This window comes from Sciurus carolinensis, chromosome 11 (genome assembly GCF_902686445.1).
Source record: "Sciurus carolinensis chromosome 11, mSciCar1.2, whole genome shotgun sequence".
Taxonomy (NCBI): Eukaryota; Metazoa; Chordata; class Mammalia; order Rodentia; family Sciuridae; genus Sciurus; species Sciurus carolinensis.
This window is the reverse complement of record NC_062223.1, coordinates 75695330-75713763: the sequence shown is the minus strand read 5'-3', so window position 1 is coordinate 75713763 and position 18434 is coordinate 75695330. Positions and strand designations below refer to the sequence as shown.

Genomic DNA, 18434 nt, shown 5'->3' with positions numbered 1-18434 from the left:
TCCTCTTCTATTTTATGGAATACTTTGAGAAGTATTGGAATGAGGTCTTCTTTAAAGGTTTTGTAGAACTCGTCTGAGAACCCATATGGTCCCGGACTTTTCTTTGTTGGTAGGCTTTTGATGACTTCTTCTATTTCATTGCTTGAAATTGGTTTATTTAAGTTGTGTATGTCCTCCTCATTCAGTTTAGGCAATTCATATGTCTCTAGAAACCTGTTGATGTCTTCGAGATTTTCTATTTGTTGGAGTATAGATTTTCAAAATAGCTTCTAATTATGTTTTGTATTTCACTCGTGTCTGTTGTGATATTTCCTTGTTCATTCCGAATTTTAGTGATTTGGGTTTTCTCTCATCTTCTCTTTGTTAGTGTGGCTAAAGGTTTATCAATTTTGTTAATTTTTTCAAAGAACCAACTATTTATTTTGTCAGTTTTTTGTATTGTTTCTTTTGTTTCAATTTCGTTGATTTCAGCTCTGAGTTTAACTATTTCCTGTCTTCTACCACTTTTGGTGCTGGTCTGTTCTTCTTTTTCTAGGGCTTTGAGCTGTAGTGTTAGGTTGTTTATTTGTTGAGTTTTACTTCTTTTATTAAATGCGCTCCATGAAATAAATCTTCCTCTAAGTACTGCTTTTATAGTGTCCCAGAGATTTTGATATCATGTTTCTTTGTTCTCATTTACCTCTAAGAATTTTTTAATTTCCTTCCTAATATCTTCTGTTATCCATTCATCATATAATAGCATATTGTTTAATCTCCAGGTGTTGGAGTAGTTTCTGTTTTTTACTCTTTCATTTATTTCTAACTTCAATCCATTATGATCTGATAGAATACAAGGTAGTATCTCTATCTTCTTTTATTTGCTAACATTAGCTTTGTGGCATAATATATGGTCTATTTTAGAGAAGAATCCATGTGCTGCTGAGAAGAAAGTGTATCCGCTCTTGGTTGGATGGTATATTCTATAAATGTCTGTTAAGTCTAAATTATTGATTGTGTTATTGAGATCTATGGTTTCTTTGTTCAATTTTTGTTTGGAAGATCTGTCCAGTGGTGAGAGAGGCGTGTTAAAATTACCTAGTATTATTGTGTTATGGTCTATTTGGTTTCTAAAATTGACAAGGATTTGTTTGACATACATGGATGAGCCACTGTTTGGGGCTTTTATGATTGTTATATCTTGCTGATTTATGCCTCCCTTAAGCAGTATGAAATGTCCTTCTTTATCCCTTCTGAATAACATTGGCTTGAAGTCCACATTATCTGAAATGAGGATGGATACTCCAGCTTTTTTGCTGAGTCCATGTGCATGGTATATTTTTCCCCATCCTTTCACCTTTAGTCTATGGGTATCTCTTTCTATGAGGTGAGTCTCTTGCAGGCAACATATTGTTGGATCTTTCTTTTTAATCCAATATGCCAGTCTGTGTCTTTTGATTGATGAATTCAGGCCATTAACATTCAGGGTTATTATTGAGATATGATTTGTATTCCCAGTCATTTGGTTCATTTTTAAAATTTTATTTATTTATTTTTTTGACACGACTTGGTTCCTCCTTTATTTGACAGTTCCTTTAGGATAATTCCTCCCTTTGCTGGTTTGCTTCTTTGTTTTTCATCTCTTCCTCATGGAATATTTTGTTGAGAATGTTCTGTAATGCTGGCTTTCTTTTTGTAAATTCTTTTAGCTTTTGTTTATTATGGAATGATTTTATTTCATCATCAAATTTGAAGGTAAGTTTTGCTGGGTATAAGATTCTTGGTTGGCATCCATTTTCTTTCAGGGCTTGAAAAATGTTGTTCCAGGCCCTTCTAGCTTTTAGGGTCTGGATTGAAAAATCTGCTGATATCCGTATTAGTTTCCCCCTGAATGTAATTTGGTTCTTTTCTCTCACAGCCTTTGAAATTCTGTCTTTATTTTGTATGTTAGGTGTTTTCATTATAATGTGCCTTGGTGTGGGTCTGTTGTAATTTTGTGTATTTGGAGTCCTATAAGCCTCTTGAACTTGATTTTCCATTTCATTCTTCAGATTTGGGAAATTTTATGATATTATTTCATTGAATAGATTGTTCATTCCTTTGGTTTGTTTCTCTCAGCCTTCCTCAATCCCAATAATTCTTAAATTTGGCCTTTTCATGATATCCCACAGTTCTTGGAGATTCTGTTCCTGAATTCTTACCATCTTCTCTGTTTGCTCAACTTTGTTTTCAAGGTTAAATATTTTGTCTTCAATATCTGAGGTTCTGTTTTCCAGGTGTTCTATCCTATTGGTTATGCTTTCTATGGAGTTCTTAATTTGGTTTATTGTTTCCTTCATTTCAAGTATTTCTGTTTGGTTTTTTTTTCAATATCTCTAACTCTTTATTGAAATGATCTTTTGCTTCCTGTATTTCTCTTTTAACTGTCGATTGGTGCGATCATTTAATGCCTGCATTTGCTCTTTCATCTCATCATTCAGTGCCTGCATTTGCTCTTTCATCTCATCGTTTGCTTCCCTGATCATTTGAATTATGTACATTCTGAACTCCCTTTCTGTCATTTCTTTTGCCATGCTGTCATTGGAATTTATTGATGTAACATCTAGATTTGTTTGGTGCATTTTCTTCCCTTGTTTTCTCATATTGTTCAGGTATCAGTGGACCGCCAAGATATTGCAGATTTCCTCTATTGACTTATAATGTCCCTGAAGATTTCTAGTATATCCCCTCTTAGCCTTAAGTAGCCTGAAGTCTTGGAGGAAGTTGATAATGCGGTGCTCCACAAGGAAGCTGCCTCTCTAAGGGTAGTGGCCTTCAGGTGGGGTATATTCCCTGATAGTGGGCAGAGGTGCCTCCACTTGTTGACCAATGGTCATCCAAAGGGGAACTAGGCTGTGGGCTGAGGCAAGGCCTGTTTGGGCCTGTGTCTCTGGTTTTACCATCCTTGTGGGAAAATCTCACCCCGCAGGGAAGACTCACCCGGTGGGGAGGTCTTGCTGGTCTGTTCCCCTCCTAGAGGTTCCCCTGAATCTACAACTACCGCCTGGGTTGGGCTGCCTTCCTCTGCAACGTTCCCAGGGGCCCGGACCTACCTCCTGGGCCTGGGAGCCTCACCCTTCGCAGACGAGTCTCCTTAGGCTGCCTCTCCTCAGAGAATCTGCCCGCAGTCCTGGAACCTTCGCTCCGCCCCTAAGCGTGTCTCTGTGCGGCTCTTCCACCAAGAAGCCTCCTAGGTCCTGGGACCCTGCTCTGCACCTAATTGCCTGGCTGTGCGGCCCCTCCTCTGAGCAGCCACCTGGAGCCCCGTACAGTCCATCCGAGTTCCAGCGACCGACCGCACGCCTCTTCCTCCAGACAGCCGCCCGGTGTTCCGGTGCAGTCACTGAGTCCAAGCAACTCACTGCGCAGCCTCCTTCTCCCGATAACCGCCCGTAGACCTGGACAGTCACTCCGAGTCCAAGTGACTCGCCCAGTTCCTCCTCCTCCTCCGGGTAGCCCCTCGGGTGTTCAGGAGCGGTCGCTCTGAGTCCAAGCGACCCGCTGCACGCCTCCTCCAGGCAGCTGCCCGGAGCTCTGGTGCGGCTGCTCCGAGACTAAATGACCCACTGTGCTCCTCCTCCAGGCAGCCCCCCGGTGTTCAGGAGCGGTCGCTTTGAGTTCAAACAACTCACCACTCGCCTCCTCCTCTGAGCAGCTGCCCAGAACTCTGATCGGCAACTCCACTTTGAATTGCATCTCATTTTCTTCTGTTTTCTCAAAAACCCCAAAATTGGATTATTTGTTTTCCTCTTGTATTTTCAGTGCACCCCTCTCAAACATAGAGTTCTCAATGACTCCAACACATGTATTGCTATAGTTAAATTGCTTGTTTTATGAAACAGCAGTTGAGAATGGGGATACGACTGGCACAGGCACTTTTTTTTTTTTTTTTTTTTAAACTACCGAAGCTCTGGGAAAGAGATCAGCTCCATCCAGAAACTACAAGTTCTTTATTTGAAAGTAAAGATGGAACATTTCCTGGGACCTTAAGCAAAAGGCAGGACTGTTGGAGGAAGTCAAACTGGACTAAGAAGTAACTTCTTTCTTTTTGTTTATTGCCTGAAATCCCCTTTTTCTACTATTTGACCTGTTGTGACTTCTGCTGGTTAGAATATAGGTTAGAATAGTGAGATGGGAAATTATTTTGATATCCAAATGAGAGCTCTCTGCCTTTCCCCATAGAGTACTGGACATAGGGGGTTAGATGTTTTAGCATCTTTTTAGATGTTTCATAGTGCTTCATGCCTGGGAATTGGCCTCCCATTCATTTTAGTTGGTTTCTTTAGGGAAATATGTATACTCACTTTCAAACAGTGCAAATACTGAAGATGATTTTTAGCACAACTTTTTAAAAATTTTTAAAATTTCATTTGTTCTAATTAGTTATATATGACAGTAAAAAGCATTTATACATTTTGATAGCTCATACATAAATAGAGTATAATCTCATTTTTATGATTATGCATATTGAAGGATCACATCAGTCATGCAGTCATACATGTACATGAGGTAATAATGCCTGTTTTACTCTACTATCATTTCTTCCCCCATTCCCCTTCTTAGCACAGCTTTTGATACCCTGTATCCTGTACATGTCTATCATCAGATCAAAGCTGATAATCTCCAAGTTAAGTATCCCTTATCTGACATTCTTGGGACCAAAAATGTTTCAGATTTCGGATTTTTTGCTTAATCTGTATATAGATTTTTTCCCTATGAATATATATTTTTAAAGCAGCACAGCTATTATTCAGGGCATGAAGTGGGCCCCTCGTTATATTTCAATTTCTACTTTTCATTTTATGGAAAAAATGAGCAATGATATCTCCAAGCTGCTTTCTCCTGAGAGAGGAAGATGTTGGTGGGAAGTGACCTGAAGTCCTTATTCTCTATCAGGTGGGGCATGAACAGTTTAGGGTATTCAGCATCAGGGCAGTCAGGAGGTCCATGGTTGCCATTGGTGGGTAACTGGACAAGGCATACATAGGGCAGGGATCATGCTAGGTCAACAGTAAACAAGAGAGCAAAGCACTAATTTTTTGTAAACAATTAATACAAAAGCAATTAGTATTTCAGCCAGTCTCTGAAAACCATGAAGACAGTAACTCATTAAACCTTAAGGTGGGATCCAATATTCCATTGATTTCTAAGTGGAGACCAATTAAGGCTTTAGAAACATTAGCAGAATTGTTAGAAACATACATAGCATTTAGTTTTTATAATGGCACAGGTGTCCCCTTCCTATGAATATTTTAAAATGAGCTAATATTAGCTTAAACAGGGGCTGGGGAGGTAGCTCAGTTGGTAGAGTGCTTGCTTTGTAAGCACAAGGCCCTGGGTTCGATCCCCAGCACCAAAAAAAAAAAAAAAAAAAAAAAAAAAGCTTAAAAGCTTAAACAGCAGCAAAAATCTTATATAGGCTGAGAGTAACTTCAGTGATAGACTGTATGCCTAGAATGTGGAAAGCCCTGGGCCCATCCTAGTACCACATAAGCAAACAAACGATTTTGTTTTGTGGTACTGGGAATCAAACCCATGGTCCTATGTATGCTAGGCAAGTTTTTATTATAGAGCTACATCCCTAATCCAAATCCTATCTTTTCAAAATTGAATCTACTCCAAAAGAAGATGTCCTTCAATAAACCAGGAGAAATACATTATCAAGTCGGTCTGTGCTCTGCCAAAAACAAAGAGGAAGTTAATGAACCTGGCCAACTGTCAGATTATTATGTGTTCTTGAACTTCCTTTGAAGTCCCCATGCTTGTTTTTAATCAGCATTAGGTAGATTATGCTTCCAATTTTTCATTTCATGAAACATTATTGTTAAATCAACTAGGTACCCTATAATGGTACTTTAAGGCAGAAATTCCTTAAATATGGAGCACGTATGAACTTATTTTCTTCTGCAGGCTAATTCTGTGGGCCTACAGTATTGGAAAACTTCAAACTGTAACTCTATTGGCTTCTGTCACTGAAAGGTGATGCCTTATTTAGAAATGTCTGTTTTTCTGAGTAGATGTTAAGGTGATAATGTCCTAGTTTGAATCTTTTTAAAAATTATATGGACATTTTAGAAGCAAGGGAGTTGATTAATTTACTTAATCCCACAAGTTAACAGTCACAGTGTGGCAATTACTGGACTGGTCTTTGGAAGATGCAAAGACAAGTAAGATACACTACTCATCCTCAAAAAACTCAATCTGAGCTCATATATATATATTTATAGATTAGAAAAATACATAAAGTATGATAAATTAGAAAATAAAGTCACTCCTAGAGGACTGTGGTTAATAATAATATTAGTTATCCTTGTTATTGTTTAATATTGCCCTGGTATTATCTTAACCACTTCAGACATTATCTTTTTTCGTTATCTTTATCCTGGTAAGAGTTCCTAGTTCATTATTTAAATAATACCCTAACCTGTACTGTAATCTTTGACCTCTGCAAATGAAATGAAATCTCAACTCTGGATAAATCCAGATAACCTCTTTATCTGTATCTGCATCTAAATAGTAAATAATGCTAAAGTAAACATTTCAGTAGAGCAAATTCATGATCATTAACTTAATAGTGGAACCAGTCCTAAATGGGCCCTCAACATTGCTCAGATATCTGACTGTATCTCCTTGGTTAATGTTTCCTACAGTTTTTAACAATTATTTCAACTTTTTCCCTACTTTTCAAACTTACTGTTTCTCTTTCATACTCAACAAGTGAGTTGTTTTGTTTTTGTTTGGCAGTGCTGGGGATTGAACCCAGGGCATGGTGCATGCTAGGCAAGTGTTCTACCATTGAGCTGCACCTCCAAGCTAACAAATGAGTTTTCCTTCTAAGTTACAGGGAAAATAGAAACCATTGAAAGGGAGCTCCAGTATTGTCCCACTGCCTGCTTTCATCTGTGTTGAAGACTTAAAAGAGTCTAAGTACCAGAGTGTTTCCTATTGCGCAAAGCTGATCTTTCTGTCTGACTTTGGATCATATCTCATCCCCTTCTGCCTTCTTAGGTGCCAGAACAATTGATTATTCTGTTTTCTCCTTGTAGTTCTCGGACTCTGTTGCTATGTTGACAGTTGTTGGGGTCTTGGTGATGACACCTTCATCATGTCTGTCTTTGAGTTACACACCTCTAGTCTGGATTAGTTGCCCTCTGTCTGATGTTAGCAAGTTGTCCTGAGCTCTCCCTTTGCTGTCTCCTGTCTGGATCTCCAGTTTCTTGTATGTCTTCTTTTTTCTTAGTACCTTCTTGAGAAAGGTATGGAAAGTAAGCTTTTTTGAGGTGCTTGTTTATGAGATGTCATTATTCTGTGCTTACACTTGGGTATACAGTTAAAGGTTGAACACTTTTTGGAAATGTTGGAATCCATAATCTGTTGTTTTCCTGTTTCCTATACAGCTTTTGAGAACTCAGAGCCACCCGGGTTCTTGAATTCTTTGTATCTGATTTATTTGTTTTTCCTTTTTATAAGTTATGGAATATTCTTAGTATACCCTTGGATTTCTTGGATTAATTCTTCTCTGTGTTTTTCTCTTTCTGGAACTCTTATTATCAACATGTTGAGTCTCCTGGTCTGGTTCTTTAAATTTCATTTTCCTCTTATTCCATCTTTGTAATTATGCTGTATTTTCTGGGAGACGACTTTAACTATTTTATTGAGTGCTTAACTTTTTCAAAATGGTTTTATTGTCTAATTATTCCATTTTGTTCCCTAAATCTTCCTTTTTTTATACAAAGTTTCTATGGTATATGACTATATTATATATTACTTTTTTGACTCCTATGCTATCAGTAATAGAATTAACTTTAAAGTTACTTCTGCTTATATATACTTGTATGGTGTCTTAGTTTGTGGTAGAATTGGTCAATTTGGAGTTTCAGTGTAGATAATTTGGTAGTTCATTTGTGGGGGAAGTCCCAATATTGATATTCTTAGCTTGTTCTCTTGAGCTTGTCAGGCCCCACCCCCTCCCCCCACACGCTCCCTGTGCTCCCTCTAAAGTTGCTTCTTCAGATCTCTTTCCTTAGGGGGTTTTCTGAAGAACACTTCACTGACCTCCTTAATCTGGTTACTCCTCCCACCCAGGAAAATGGTTTATCTAATCTCTGTAGCATTTAGTATAGTTGCAGTTTACTTAGACCTGTGACTGTGTGATAAGAGCCTTGTCTCCCACTCACCTATACTTTCCGTAAGGACAGTGGTTGTTTGTTTCACTGGCGATTTTATCCTTACTACCTAGTTTAGTATATTTTTAATGCATGATAAATGTTTGTGAATTAATACTTAATGAACAAATGAATGAATAATCAATCTTGTTTTAATCCTCACATGATAAATAGTTTCCACTTTGTAAATGAGGAAATTAGATAAAGCTTGACTTCAGCTCTGGCCAGTCTAATAGAAGGGTTTGGTGTCATTAATTCTTTACATGATGCTGGTTCTCTGGACTTATTTCTTCTTCCTTTGTTAAGTGGAACATAGTTGTGCATTATGTTTCTCTTTTGGCTTCCATTAGGAGCCACAAGATGATGAAAGTGTTTTTGTTCATTTTGAAGCGTTGTTACATGTTGTCTTTTAAATAAAAGAAGTTCTAGCTGGGCCTGGTGGCACATGCCTGAAATCTCAGTGACTTAGGAGCTGAGGCAGGAGGATTGCAAGTTTGAAGCCAGCCTTGGCAACTTATACCCTGTCTCAAAATAAAAAGGACTAAGGATATGGTTTTAGTGGTAGAGTGCCCCTGGGTTCAAGCCCCAGTATGCAAAGTAAATAAAAGAAATTCTAGTATATTTTAGATAAGTCTTGGTTTTCTTTGGTTGTTGTTTGTTTTCTTCTGTTTGTTTTGTTGTTGAGAAGGAGAGTGTAGAAGAGACTTCAGTGCTTGGGAGTGAGAATGGAGCAACTATTTAAGGTGCCTAGCATTATTAGATACTACAGGTACTTTTAAAACCATTATTTATTTAGTTTTCATAGTATCTTTCCTAATAAATATCATTATGCATATTTAATAGATCAATTTTCAGAGACTCAGTGAAGTCCAGTTAAGGTATATTATAGCTAGGACTTGAAGTCTCTGTGACTTCAGAGTCTGTGTTCTCTCCTAAACACCCTGGTGTTTTCTTATTCCTATACCATTCCAGTCTCCTTGGTAGTAAAAATTAATATAACAAGCAGTAGCATACAGTGATTGTCATAAATTCTGAGAACTGTAGAATAAAATTATTAGTTGAACATTGCACATTCTCTCCTATTCTAATTATTCTGAAAATGATGATCATTTTCTGTCTAAATACAAATATTTGGACAGCTTCCCCAAGGAATTTCTTTTTATTCCTTAAGCCACCAGTATTGATTAGAACAGATACTAAGTATATATTGCTTTGTGTCTGTATATTGTAAGGCAAGTTTTTTTTTTTTTTTAACTTAAACCAAAAATAAAAAAAAACAAAAAAACTATTGCTAAACCCTGGAAATGAGATAACCAGTTTAATCAGACCTATAGAGAGCAACTTAACTGGCTGCTGGAAAGTGAGATAGTTAACTAGTTTTTTGAATAACATGTTCTTTAAAATATTTTTCTTTTTAAGAGTTCATATAATATCTTCTTTGTGATTTGGATGAAGAAAAATAAGGTATAGTACATCAGAGCAGAAAAATATAAAAAATGCCAATCTAATGAAAGACTTTAAAGCTTAATAATATTGGGAGCTTATTTCTAGACAAATGTTTATTGTCCTCAATGAAAGTTAAACGTGTCTGGACTAGTTAATATTTGGGCAAAGTAATTTTAAAAGCTTTATATGGCAGTATCTAGAAAATATGATAATTTGGCATATCTTTTGCAGACTCTTTTTGGGGAGAGATGGTCAATGAAGAGAAAAACATTATTGGTGTACAAGTCCCTTTTCTGGCTTTTCTAGCTAAGCATTAATTATTCCAAAAGTCATCCTCATTTGAGTTGTACAGCTTTCATTTTATTTTGAGTTGTGGCTTTTCTAGTCTCTCTGCCATCTCTAGTTGGTGTACTTCTGATTTATCTGGTAATACTTTTTCATTTAATGAATTAGCATTAAAATCCCCATATTTCAAGCTTGGCTCTCTGCTTCTCTTGTTTTACATTCTTTTTCTTTACGACATTTTTCTTGGGGAAAGTAATCATTTGGCCCAGTTTCTCCTAATACTGTACAATTCTCAAATTTGTCTGCAGTCTTGTCCTTAACATTATCAATATCCATTATGCTTTATCTATCTGTGGCAGAAACTTTTCTAAATTAGAAACAACTCATTCCCTTCCCCCCATGGTTTCCACCAGTAATCACCCCATCCTAGGGTTCAGGTGATAAGTACAGCCAACCTAGCTTCCAAGGCTTAGAAACCATAATGTCTAGTATGGTGTCCTTAGGCACATGTGACTATGTAAGTTAGTTAAAATGAATAAATTTTGGGCCCAAGGAGGGCAGAGCCATGGGGTTAGGTGTAGGGGTTGGGCCCACGTGTGGGCAGGGCCAGGTGGCCAATGTTGAGGCCCTGCCATCTCCTTGCAATTACTTCTTGAGCTACCACTACCATAGGCTTATCTGTCTTGTAATAGTTGTTGGATAGGAGAAGAATGGCATCGAAACAGATTTCCAACAACAAGTGCTTTGGGGGACTTCAGAAAGTTTTTGAACTTGACACTGCAAAATGAAATTTGCTGTCTACTTACCACCAAAGGCAAAAAGTGGAAAGTGCCCTACACTACATTGATTGCCTGGTTTAATTTGCACAGAACAATTTTATGTCAAAATCTGGTTATTTTCAAGCATCCTTAGAACACGGCCTTGTCATTTGCTCCAGATACCAGCCCTCATGGCTGCAATATTAAAGGAGAAGATGGAGAGCTGGGATGTCTGCACTGGTGCTGGATTTTATGTGACCATCACTGAAGATTCTTGGGAAACTAACTACAGAATTTGCTCTTGGGTAACAAAGAAGCTTCCCAACTCATAAATACCAGTTTTCCAGTGGACCCCCCAGTGGATGTCTATTTTTGGCCACTTCATGGGAGGTCATGGAGCTCTAATTTGTGCTAAAAAATCCTGGAAAATACAAATCTGTGTCAGCATTTGCTCCAGTTTGCAACCCAGTGCTCTGTCCTTGGTACACATGAACAAACCTTTAGCAGATATTTGGGAACAGATCAAAATAAATGGGAGGAATATGATGCAACCCATCTTGTGAAGTCCTATCCAGGTTCTCCATTGGACAAGGGAAAGAGTATCTGTTTCTCCTAGATGAACATTTACTCACTGATAATTTCATAGCTGCCTATACAGAAAAGAAAATTTTTGTTGTTTTTCGATTATAGGAAGGTTATGATCATAGCCACTACTTTATTGCAACCTTTATTACTGATCACATCAAACATTTGCAAAATATCTGAAGCATGAAAAACTTCTGATAAGAGAATCTGTTCAGGATTATAAAAGTTAAACAGAATTGCTGAGGAAAAACATTTTAAAACTTCAGATTTCATGGTGCTAAAAGAGCTTAATTCTATAGTTGAATCTCCTGAATAAATATATAAAATTTGAAAAAAATAATAAATTTTAAAATTCTTATTGATCACAGTAGCCACAGTTTGTGTGTTCAGAAGCCACATGTGACTAGTGACCACCATAATGGACCATGCAGATATAAAGTACTTTCATCATCTCAGAGTTCTATTAGACAGTAGTGCGCTAGAGCTTAGTTCTTACTTGTTTTCCTTCCATTTCCACTTCATCTGTCCATCATCAACACTACTGACTGTTTTTCTTGATAACCACAGTCATGATTACATTCTGTTATTTCTGTATTAATTCCTTCTTCACTTGCACTCTTCACTTGCACACTTACTTTTATTTGTACCTTATAATATAACAGAAGTTGGAAAACATTTTCTATAACGGGCCAGATAGTAAATATTTTAGGTTTCTGTGTTGTAGCCATTCAACTATGCTCTTGTTGTATAGTCATTGACAGCCCACAGACAGTGAATGTTGATGTGGTCCAGTAAACTTTTGTATTTGCATTTCCAAAAATAGGTTGGGCTGGATTGGCCTACAGGCCTTGGTTTTCTGACTTTGATATCGAACTTTTAAAAAAATGTATTATGGAATTTTTTTAGCTACATAAATATTCTCAGAAGATAATAAAATAACTACCAATTTACTCAACACTGAACTTCAAAAGTTCAGTGGAAAAATGTTCAGTGGAACATTACAAGTACAACTGAAGCTTCCTTTGTGACTCCTTCCAAAACACATCCCTTTCATCCACTGCATTGTAACCACTACTCTGACAACAGAGAATATTTTCTTAGATGGCATCATACCTTATGATATTCCGTAACTTGCTTTTTTCCCCCACTCAACATTTTGTTAAGATTTATGCATATGGTATTTTAATTTTGGCTTTGCTATTTAGTATTCATCATGTATATGTTGTAAATAACCCTTTTTCTTAATGGAAATTTTAGTTGTTTATTGTTCATTATTTTTATAAACAATGCTGCTATCATTGATTGTGTACATACCTGCAGGTTCTCTTCTGCAGGAGATTCTTGAAGGAATATACCTAGAAATGGCAGGAGCTTTACCAGAGGGCCAGTTTCTGTTACAGTGCTATTTGCCTTACCTTTTAACATTATTTGCATATCATTTTCAACTCAGCAAGCATTTGAGTTTATACTGGGTAATAGGCACTTGATGATACAAAAATGAATTAGAATCCATGCCATCAGTGAACCACAACAAGAAGGTTATGATTCTCTGGAACAGCTCCCCAGGGGCTTATGGAATGTGAGACAGTTGATCCTTTTTCTGCTATATTGGTTATATTATGATTGACTTCCTATGACACACAAAAAAAATTAGATTTTTTTCTTCTTGCCAGTCTTTATCAAACTTCTAAAACAGTTGTCTTAAAATATTTTTAGGAGTCAAATATTTTCAGACGCCTCTATGACCAAGGGGAAGTTATTTGGTTATAAAACTTGAGAGCCTGTTTCCTCTCTGAGTGTGTTCCCCACTCTTCTCACCTGCCTGTGCCACCCCCTTACTTATTTCTGTGGTTCCTGAGGCATTATGCTGAATATAGTTTGGAAACAGGTTCTGAAAAAGGATATTCCAACTAATAAATTACTTGTATATTTTAAAGTTTTATCTGAATGATCTTCATTCTAAATTTTCTCAACTAATCTTTTAAAAATGTAAATCAGAACCTGGTAATCTGTTTACACTCTGCAGTGACCAGTTCTGATGAGTTGAGTGTCTTTGTTGGAGAATCAACAGGGATACTGAAGCAGAGCATATATAAAACTATTTATGAAAGAGTAGTATATAGGGCTGGGGTTGTAGTTCAGTGGTAGAGCACTTGCCTAGCACATGCGAGGTACTAGGTTCAATCCTCAGCACCACATAAAAATAAATAAATAAAATAAAGGTATTTGTCCATAAAAAAAAAAAAGTAGTATATAAGGTGACACAAGTAAGAATTTTAAAGAAACCAGCTTTTCTTTTTAAATCAGTTTTAGTGAAGTATAATTAACATACAATGAAATGCAATGGTCTGTCAAATCCACTTCCTGAATTTTAAATCTCTTATTTCCTGTGTTACTGTCAGCTAGAGAAACTCTCTGCTCTTAAAGGGCTAGTATGATTATGTTAAACCCACCCAGATAATCTTTCTTATGCCATTTATCTTAATCACAAGAATGATATCTCATAATATTTGTCCTGGTTTTTGTGTGTATCTCATAAAAGTAGAATTATGATTTGTTCTTTTGTGTTTGGCTTATTTCACTTAGCATAACATCTTCAAGGTTCATCCATGTTGTAGTTTGTGTCAGAATTTCATTCTTTTATAAGGCTGAATAGTATTCCATTGTATTTATACACCATTTTTTTTTTGGTTTATCCATTGTTGGACATAAGTTCCTTCTGCCTTTTGGCTGTTGTGAAAATGCTGTGTGAACATGGAACACATATTTTGAGTTACAATTTTCAATTCTTCTTGATATATACCCAGAAGTGGAATTCCTCAAATTATATATATATATATATATATATATATATTCTATACTATGTTGTAGATATATATATATATTTGTATGTATACAAATTTTTTTGGTACTGGGAATTGAACCCAAGGGTTCATGTTATTTTTTTCCTTTTTATGACTGAATAATGATATACCACATTTTATTTATCCATTCATTAGTTGAGTAACATTTGGATTATTTTCGCTAACTATTACCTACCTGTCTCTTTATTCTCATCTCAGATCTCTCCCTTCAGTGAATTCCTCCTTTAGTTTCTCAACCATACCAAAGTCCTTGCTAAACCAGTGGCCTCTTCACTATCCACATTCCCTTTCCTTTTCCTTTTTTTTTTTAAATTATTTTTTAATTTGTTCTAATTAGTGATACATGACAGAATGCATTTTGACACATCATACATAAATAGAGTATAACTTCTCATTTGTCTGGTAGTACATGATATAGTTACACAGGTCGTGTAATCATATATGCACATAGGGTAATAATGTCCAATTCATTCTGCTATCATTCACATTCACTTTTTTAACTCCCGCATTTTCCCCTGGTGCTGGGAATCTAACCAGGGCCTTACGTGCACTAGGCACTCTTTCTTAAGCCTTAATCGTGTTCATATCCCATTCTAATCTATTTCTGTAGGTAAACCTTCCCCAAACTATATCACATTCCTCTATTATATATTCTCCTAGTATCAGGTTTTTTAATATTCTTAACTTGTACTCATATTCTTGATTATATCGTCTTTTTGTTTTTTAGTATACTATAAATTCTAAAAAACAAAATTGTGTGTTTTCTGCTCATAGCAGTATTGCATAGTACCCAACATACATATCTGTTAAGTGTATTAATACACGAATCTATTAGTAGTGAAAGCTATCAACAGTGCAGAGTTTTCATATAACCCACATTATGCCAAATCTTATTCACAATCAAATATAACAACTAAAGAAGAAAAGTCTTAAAGCAAGGTAAGTTTGTTTTGACTTCTGATTGTATCACTTAATAGTTTTGTGAACATAGGCAAATTATTTCCATTCTGGAAGCCTCAGATAACTAGTCCATAGTATGAAGTTGCTAGTAAGTATCCCAGTTAATTTGGAAATATTCTGTGAGGTAAAGTATAGTAAGTACTTCCACCTCTACCCACTGTATAGTTAGCACACAATAAATGTAAAAGTGTCATCATTATTATTATCATAAGGTACTTAGACATTTATGAATTCAGAAAATATCATTCAGGGTCTACTAGTACCTGGTACTCTTCTGAATATTTGAAATATATCAGTTAAACAAAGACAGACTATTAATAAAAAGTACCTATAAATCACTCAGTATATGCCAGACACTAATGTAAACTATTTACTTTCATTAACCTACCAATTCTCTGTGAATAGATACTATTATCATTATCCCTATTTTATCAAGGAAGTAATTGAAACATAAAAAAGGTGTTTGCCCAGGTCACATAGGCACAGCTAAACCATGGGCTGAACCAGCCTAGTTTCCATGCACTTCTAACCACTTTGCAGTAATGCCTTTTGTCCAGGGTCACTGCCACTTTTTTTGGCAGATTACAGTCTAATAACTTTAAATATTTAAAAAATAAATGGAGTCAGGCATGGTGCACACACCTGTCATCCCAGAGACTCTGGAGGCTGAGGCAGGAGGATTGCAAGTTCAAGACCAGCCTCAGCAACTCCATGAGATCCTCAGCAACTTAGCAAGACCCTGTCTCAAAATAAAGTTAAAAAGAACTGTGGATGTGGAGCAGTGGTTAAGTCCCCCTGGGTTCAATCCCTGGCACAAAAATAAATAAATAAATAAGTAGAGTCCATTATGACCTCATTTTATTGTGACTTTTATTTAACCTATGATGACTCTCGGTGATTATCTCTACCTTTTTAAATTGTGAACCTGTTTGTTCACCCATCTTTTCCAGAAGTCAATAGAAGTCTTGTTATCTCTGTCATTTTTTTACATGTCACATTTTTACTGAAAAAAGTAAGGGGGAAACCTTAAAATTTATATTCTTAGTTGACAATGATTGAAGAAAAAAAATCTCAAAATATAGAGTCAACACTTAACTTATATAAAATATATTCTGTACTTTTTCTCTATTCTTTTACATTGACTATCAGCAGCCCATACCAATGATTCTTAAGTTTTTGTGCCTCAGAACCTCTTTATACTCCTAAAAATTGAGAACCCAAAGAACTTTTATTGATGTGGGTTATGCTTAATACTGTGTTTGATATTTAAATTGAGAAATCTTTAAGACACAAGAATGTCCAGGTACATATTTCACTACTATTGAGCACCTGTGTTCTCATCTGTTATCCAGCCTCTAAAACTCCACTACATGCTTGTAAGATAATGAAAGTGGAAATGCAGATGATGTCTTAGTATTAATATGAAAATAATTCAGACCTCGAAGATTGTCCCAGTTGTCTCTTGATCTCACCTTGGATAACTTCTGCCATATACCATATACTAAATAACCTTATTACTATCTTCAGCTGGAAGAAACTCTAAACACTAAAATTGAAGATCTAATTGAACGTTTCAATAACAGTACTTGTTAAGGACTACCTAAATGCATTAGATGCTTTTAGAGATGGAATAGAATCAACGTCTTACTGCAGAGAGAGCTTAGTCTTCTTAGGAAAAAACAGCATTCACACATTGAATTGAAATGCAGAGGAGAAAGTGATAAGTGACATGCCGTTTATCTCAGTACCACTTTCAATTTACAAACTAAGTTGTATAATGCCGTAAGATATGTTTGACTACTTATGATTCTCTTGACAGGTGATTAAACAAAAATGACAGCATGTTTAGCGATATTAACTTTGCGTTTTGTTCAGGGTGGTTTATTTAATAACTTGCTGTAAAGATTTGGGTAACAGAGAGCAGGGAATATTGCTGTCTTTAAGTCACTTAATATTCAGTTCTCTAAACTGTTTATTTCTCAATTGCACATACTTCCTGTACTTAAAATAGGACTAAATACAGAGTTCAAAATGACCAGGAAACACCTAGATGATATACCAGTAGAGCAGCTAAGAATTGGAAAGGCAGAACCCTTGTATTTAAACTGAACATTAAAGAAGAAAAACAGGGTCCAAAGTTACAGTATTGAAGATGAGAAGCACTGGAAGTGAGCAGTGCTAAGATACCTTCCTTACTTGTGCAGTACCTCCCCATTCCTAGGTAACCATGTATCCACTGTGTGACCAACCAGAAGTGCTTTAGATCAAAGGTAGGAAAGAATGGTGAGTAAAAGAGGTGTTTGCACCTCCCTTCCTAAGCACACTTTACTCTGCTTTGACTCCCCATGTTTCTGGTTAGCCTTCATATAACTTGAGAATTCTTTTTACCAAAGAATACCTGCATCCTTATTATCAGAGTATATTTCAAACACAGGGATTCTTTATTATTCTCTTCTTTATTTTATACTCTTTACCCACGTCTACCCCAACTTTATCAAGGCAGAGAGAACTTTTTTGGTGGTTTACATAATGGGTAATATTTTTATTGGAAATCTTTGTAACTTTAAAGGAATAGGAATGACAAATAGATTTTAGTTTATATGCCTGTTGTAATAAATTAATGGCAGCTTGTTAGAATACCACGCCAAGAAGTATTTTGAGATTCCAAGTCCAGATCCATTAGCAATCTTGGTCTTAGTTTCTATTGATCAGCATGCATTTTACATAATCTGTTTGGATCTCAGTTGAACCAGGGACTGACTTTATTGCTTCTTTCAGGAAACAGAATGCTACTAGGAGCAGATTCTTTGAAATGGCTATGTGCAGTTTATTGGAAGCAAGTTGTGTTTAGTGTGGCTCCTGACTGTGACTGTAAGGAGCAAATCTAAATTGACAGTCTGGATTGTTAATCTCAAAATGGGCTGAATCTTCTGATGTACAAAGGACTGTACATTATATGAATGGAAGAATAACAGCTAAATTAAGATTAAAATTTTTCAAATGAGTAAAAAGTACTGATAGAACCTTAGAGACTCTCTAGGCCTATGAATCTCAAGTGACTGGAGCCTCCCATCAAGCTTCTGATAGTAGAAAGATTCACAACCCATGCACATACACACAAAGCCTATGTCATATTCTGTAGAAGTGTTGAAACAGAAAAATAACTGGACTAATCTAGTTCAGTGCTCTTACTTCCATAGATGGAATCCAGGATAGTTTTTTCAATAGGGAGATTTGATTGAAGATAATTTAAATCTGATCACTTTTAAGTGACTATGTAAAACATGGAAGGTTTAAGAGACCATTCTCTGAATGGTGGGGGTTTTGTTTATTTTTATTTTGGGGGAGGGTACTGG

The 18434-nt window shown here is 36.2% G+C and overlaps 1 protein-coding gene and 1 pseudogene across 2 annotated transcripts in view; both read left to right on the top strand.

Moving 5' to 3' along the window:
• Fchsd2 (FCH and double SH3 domains 2) overlaps nucleotides 1-18434 on the top strand; it is a 244730-nt gene that overhangs the window by 123431 nt on the left and 102865 nt on the right. The gene's annotated exons all lie outside the window — the stretch shown is intronic.
• On the top strand, nucleotides 10622-11787 carry LOC124958762 (S-formylglutathione hydrolase-like; annotated as a pseudogene).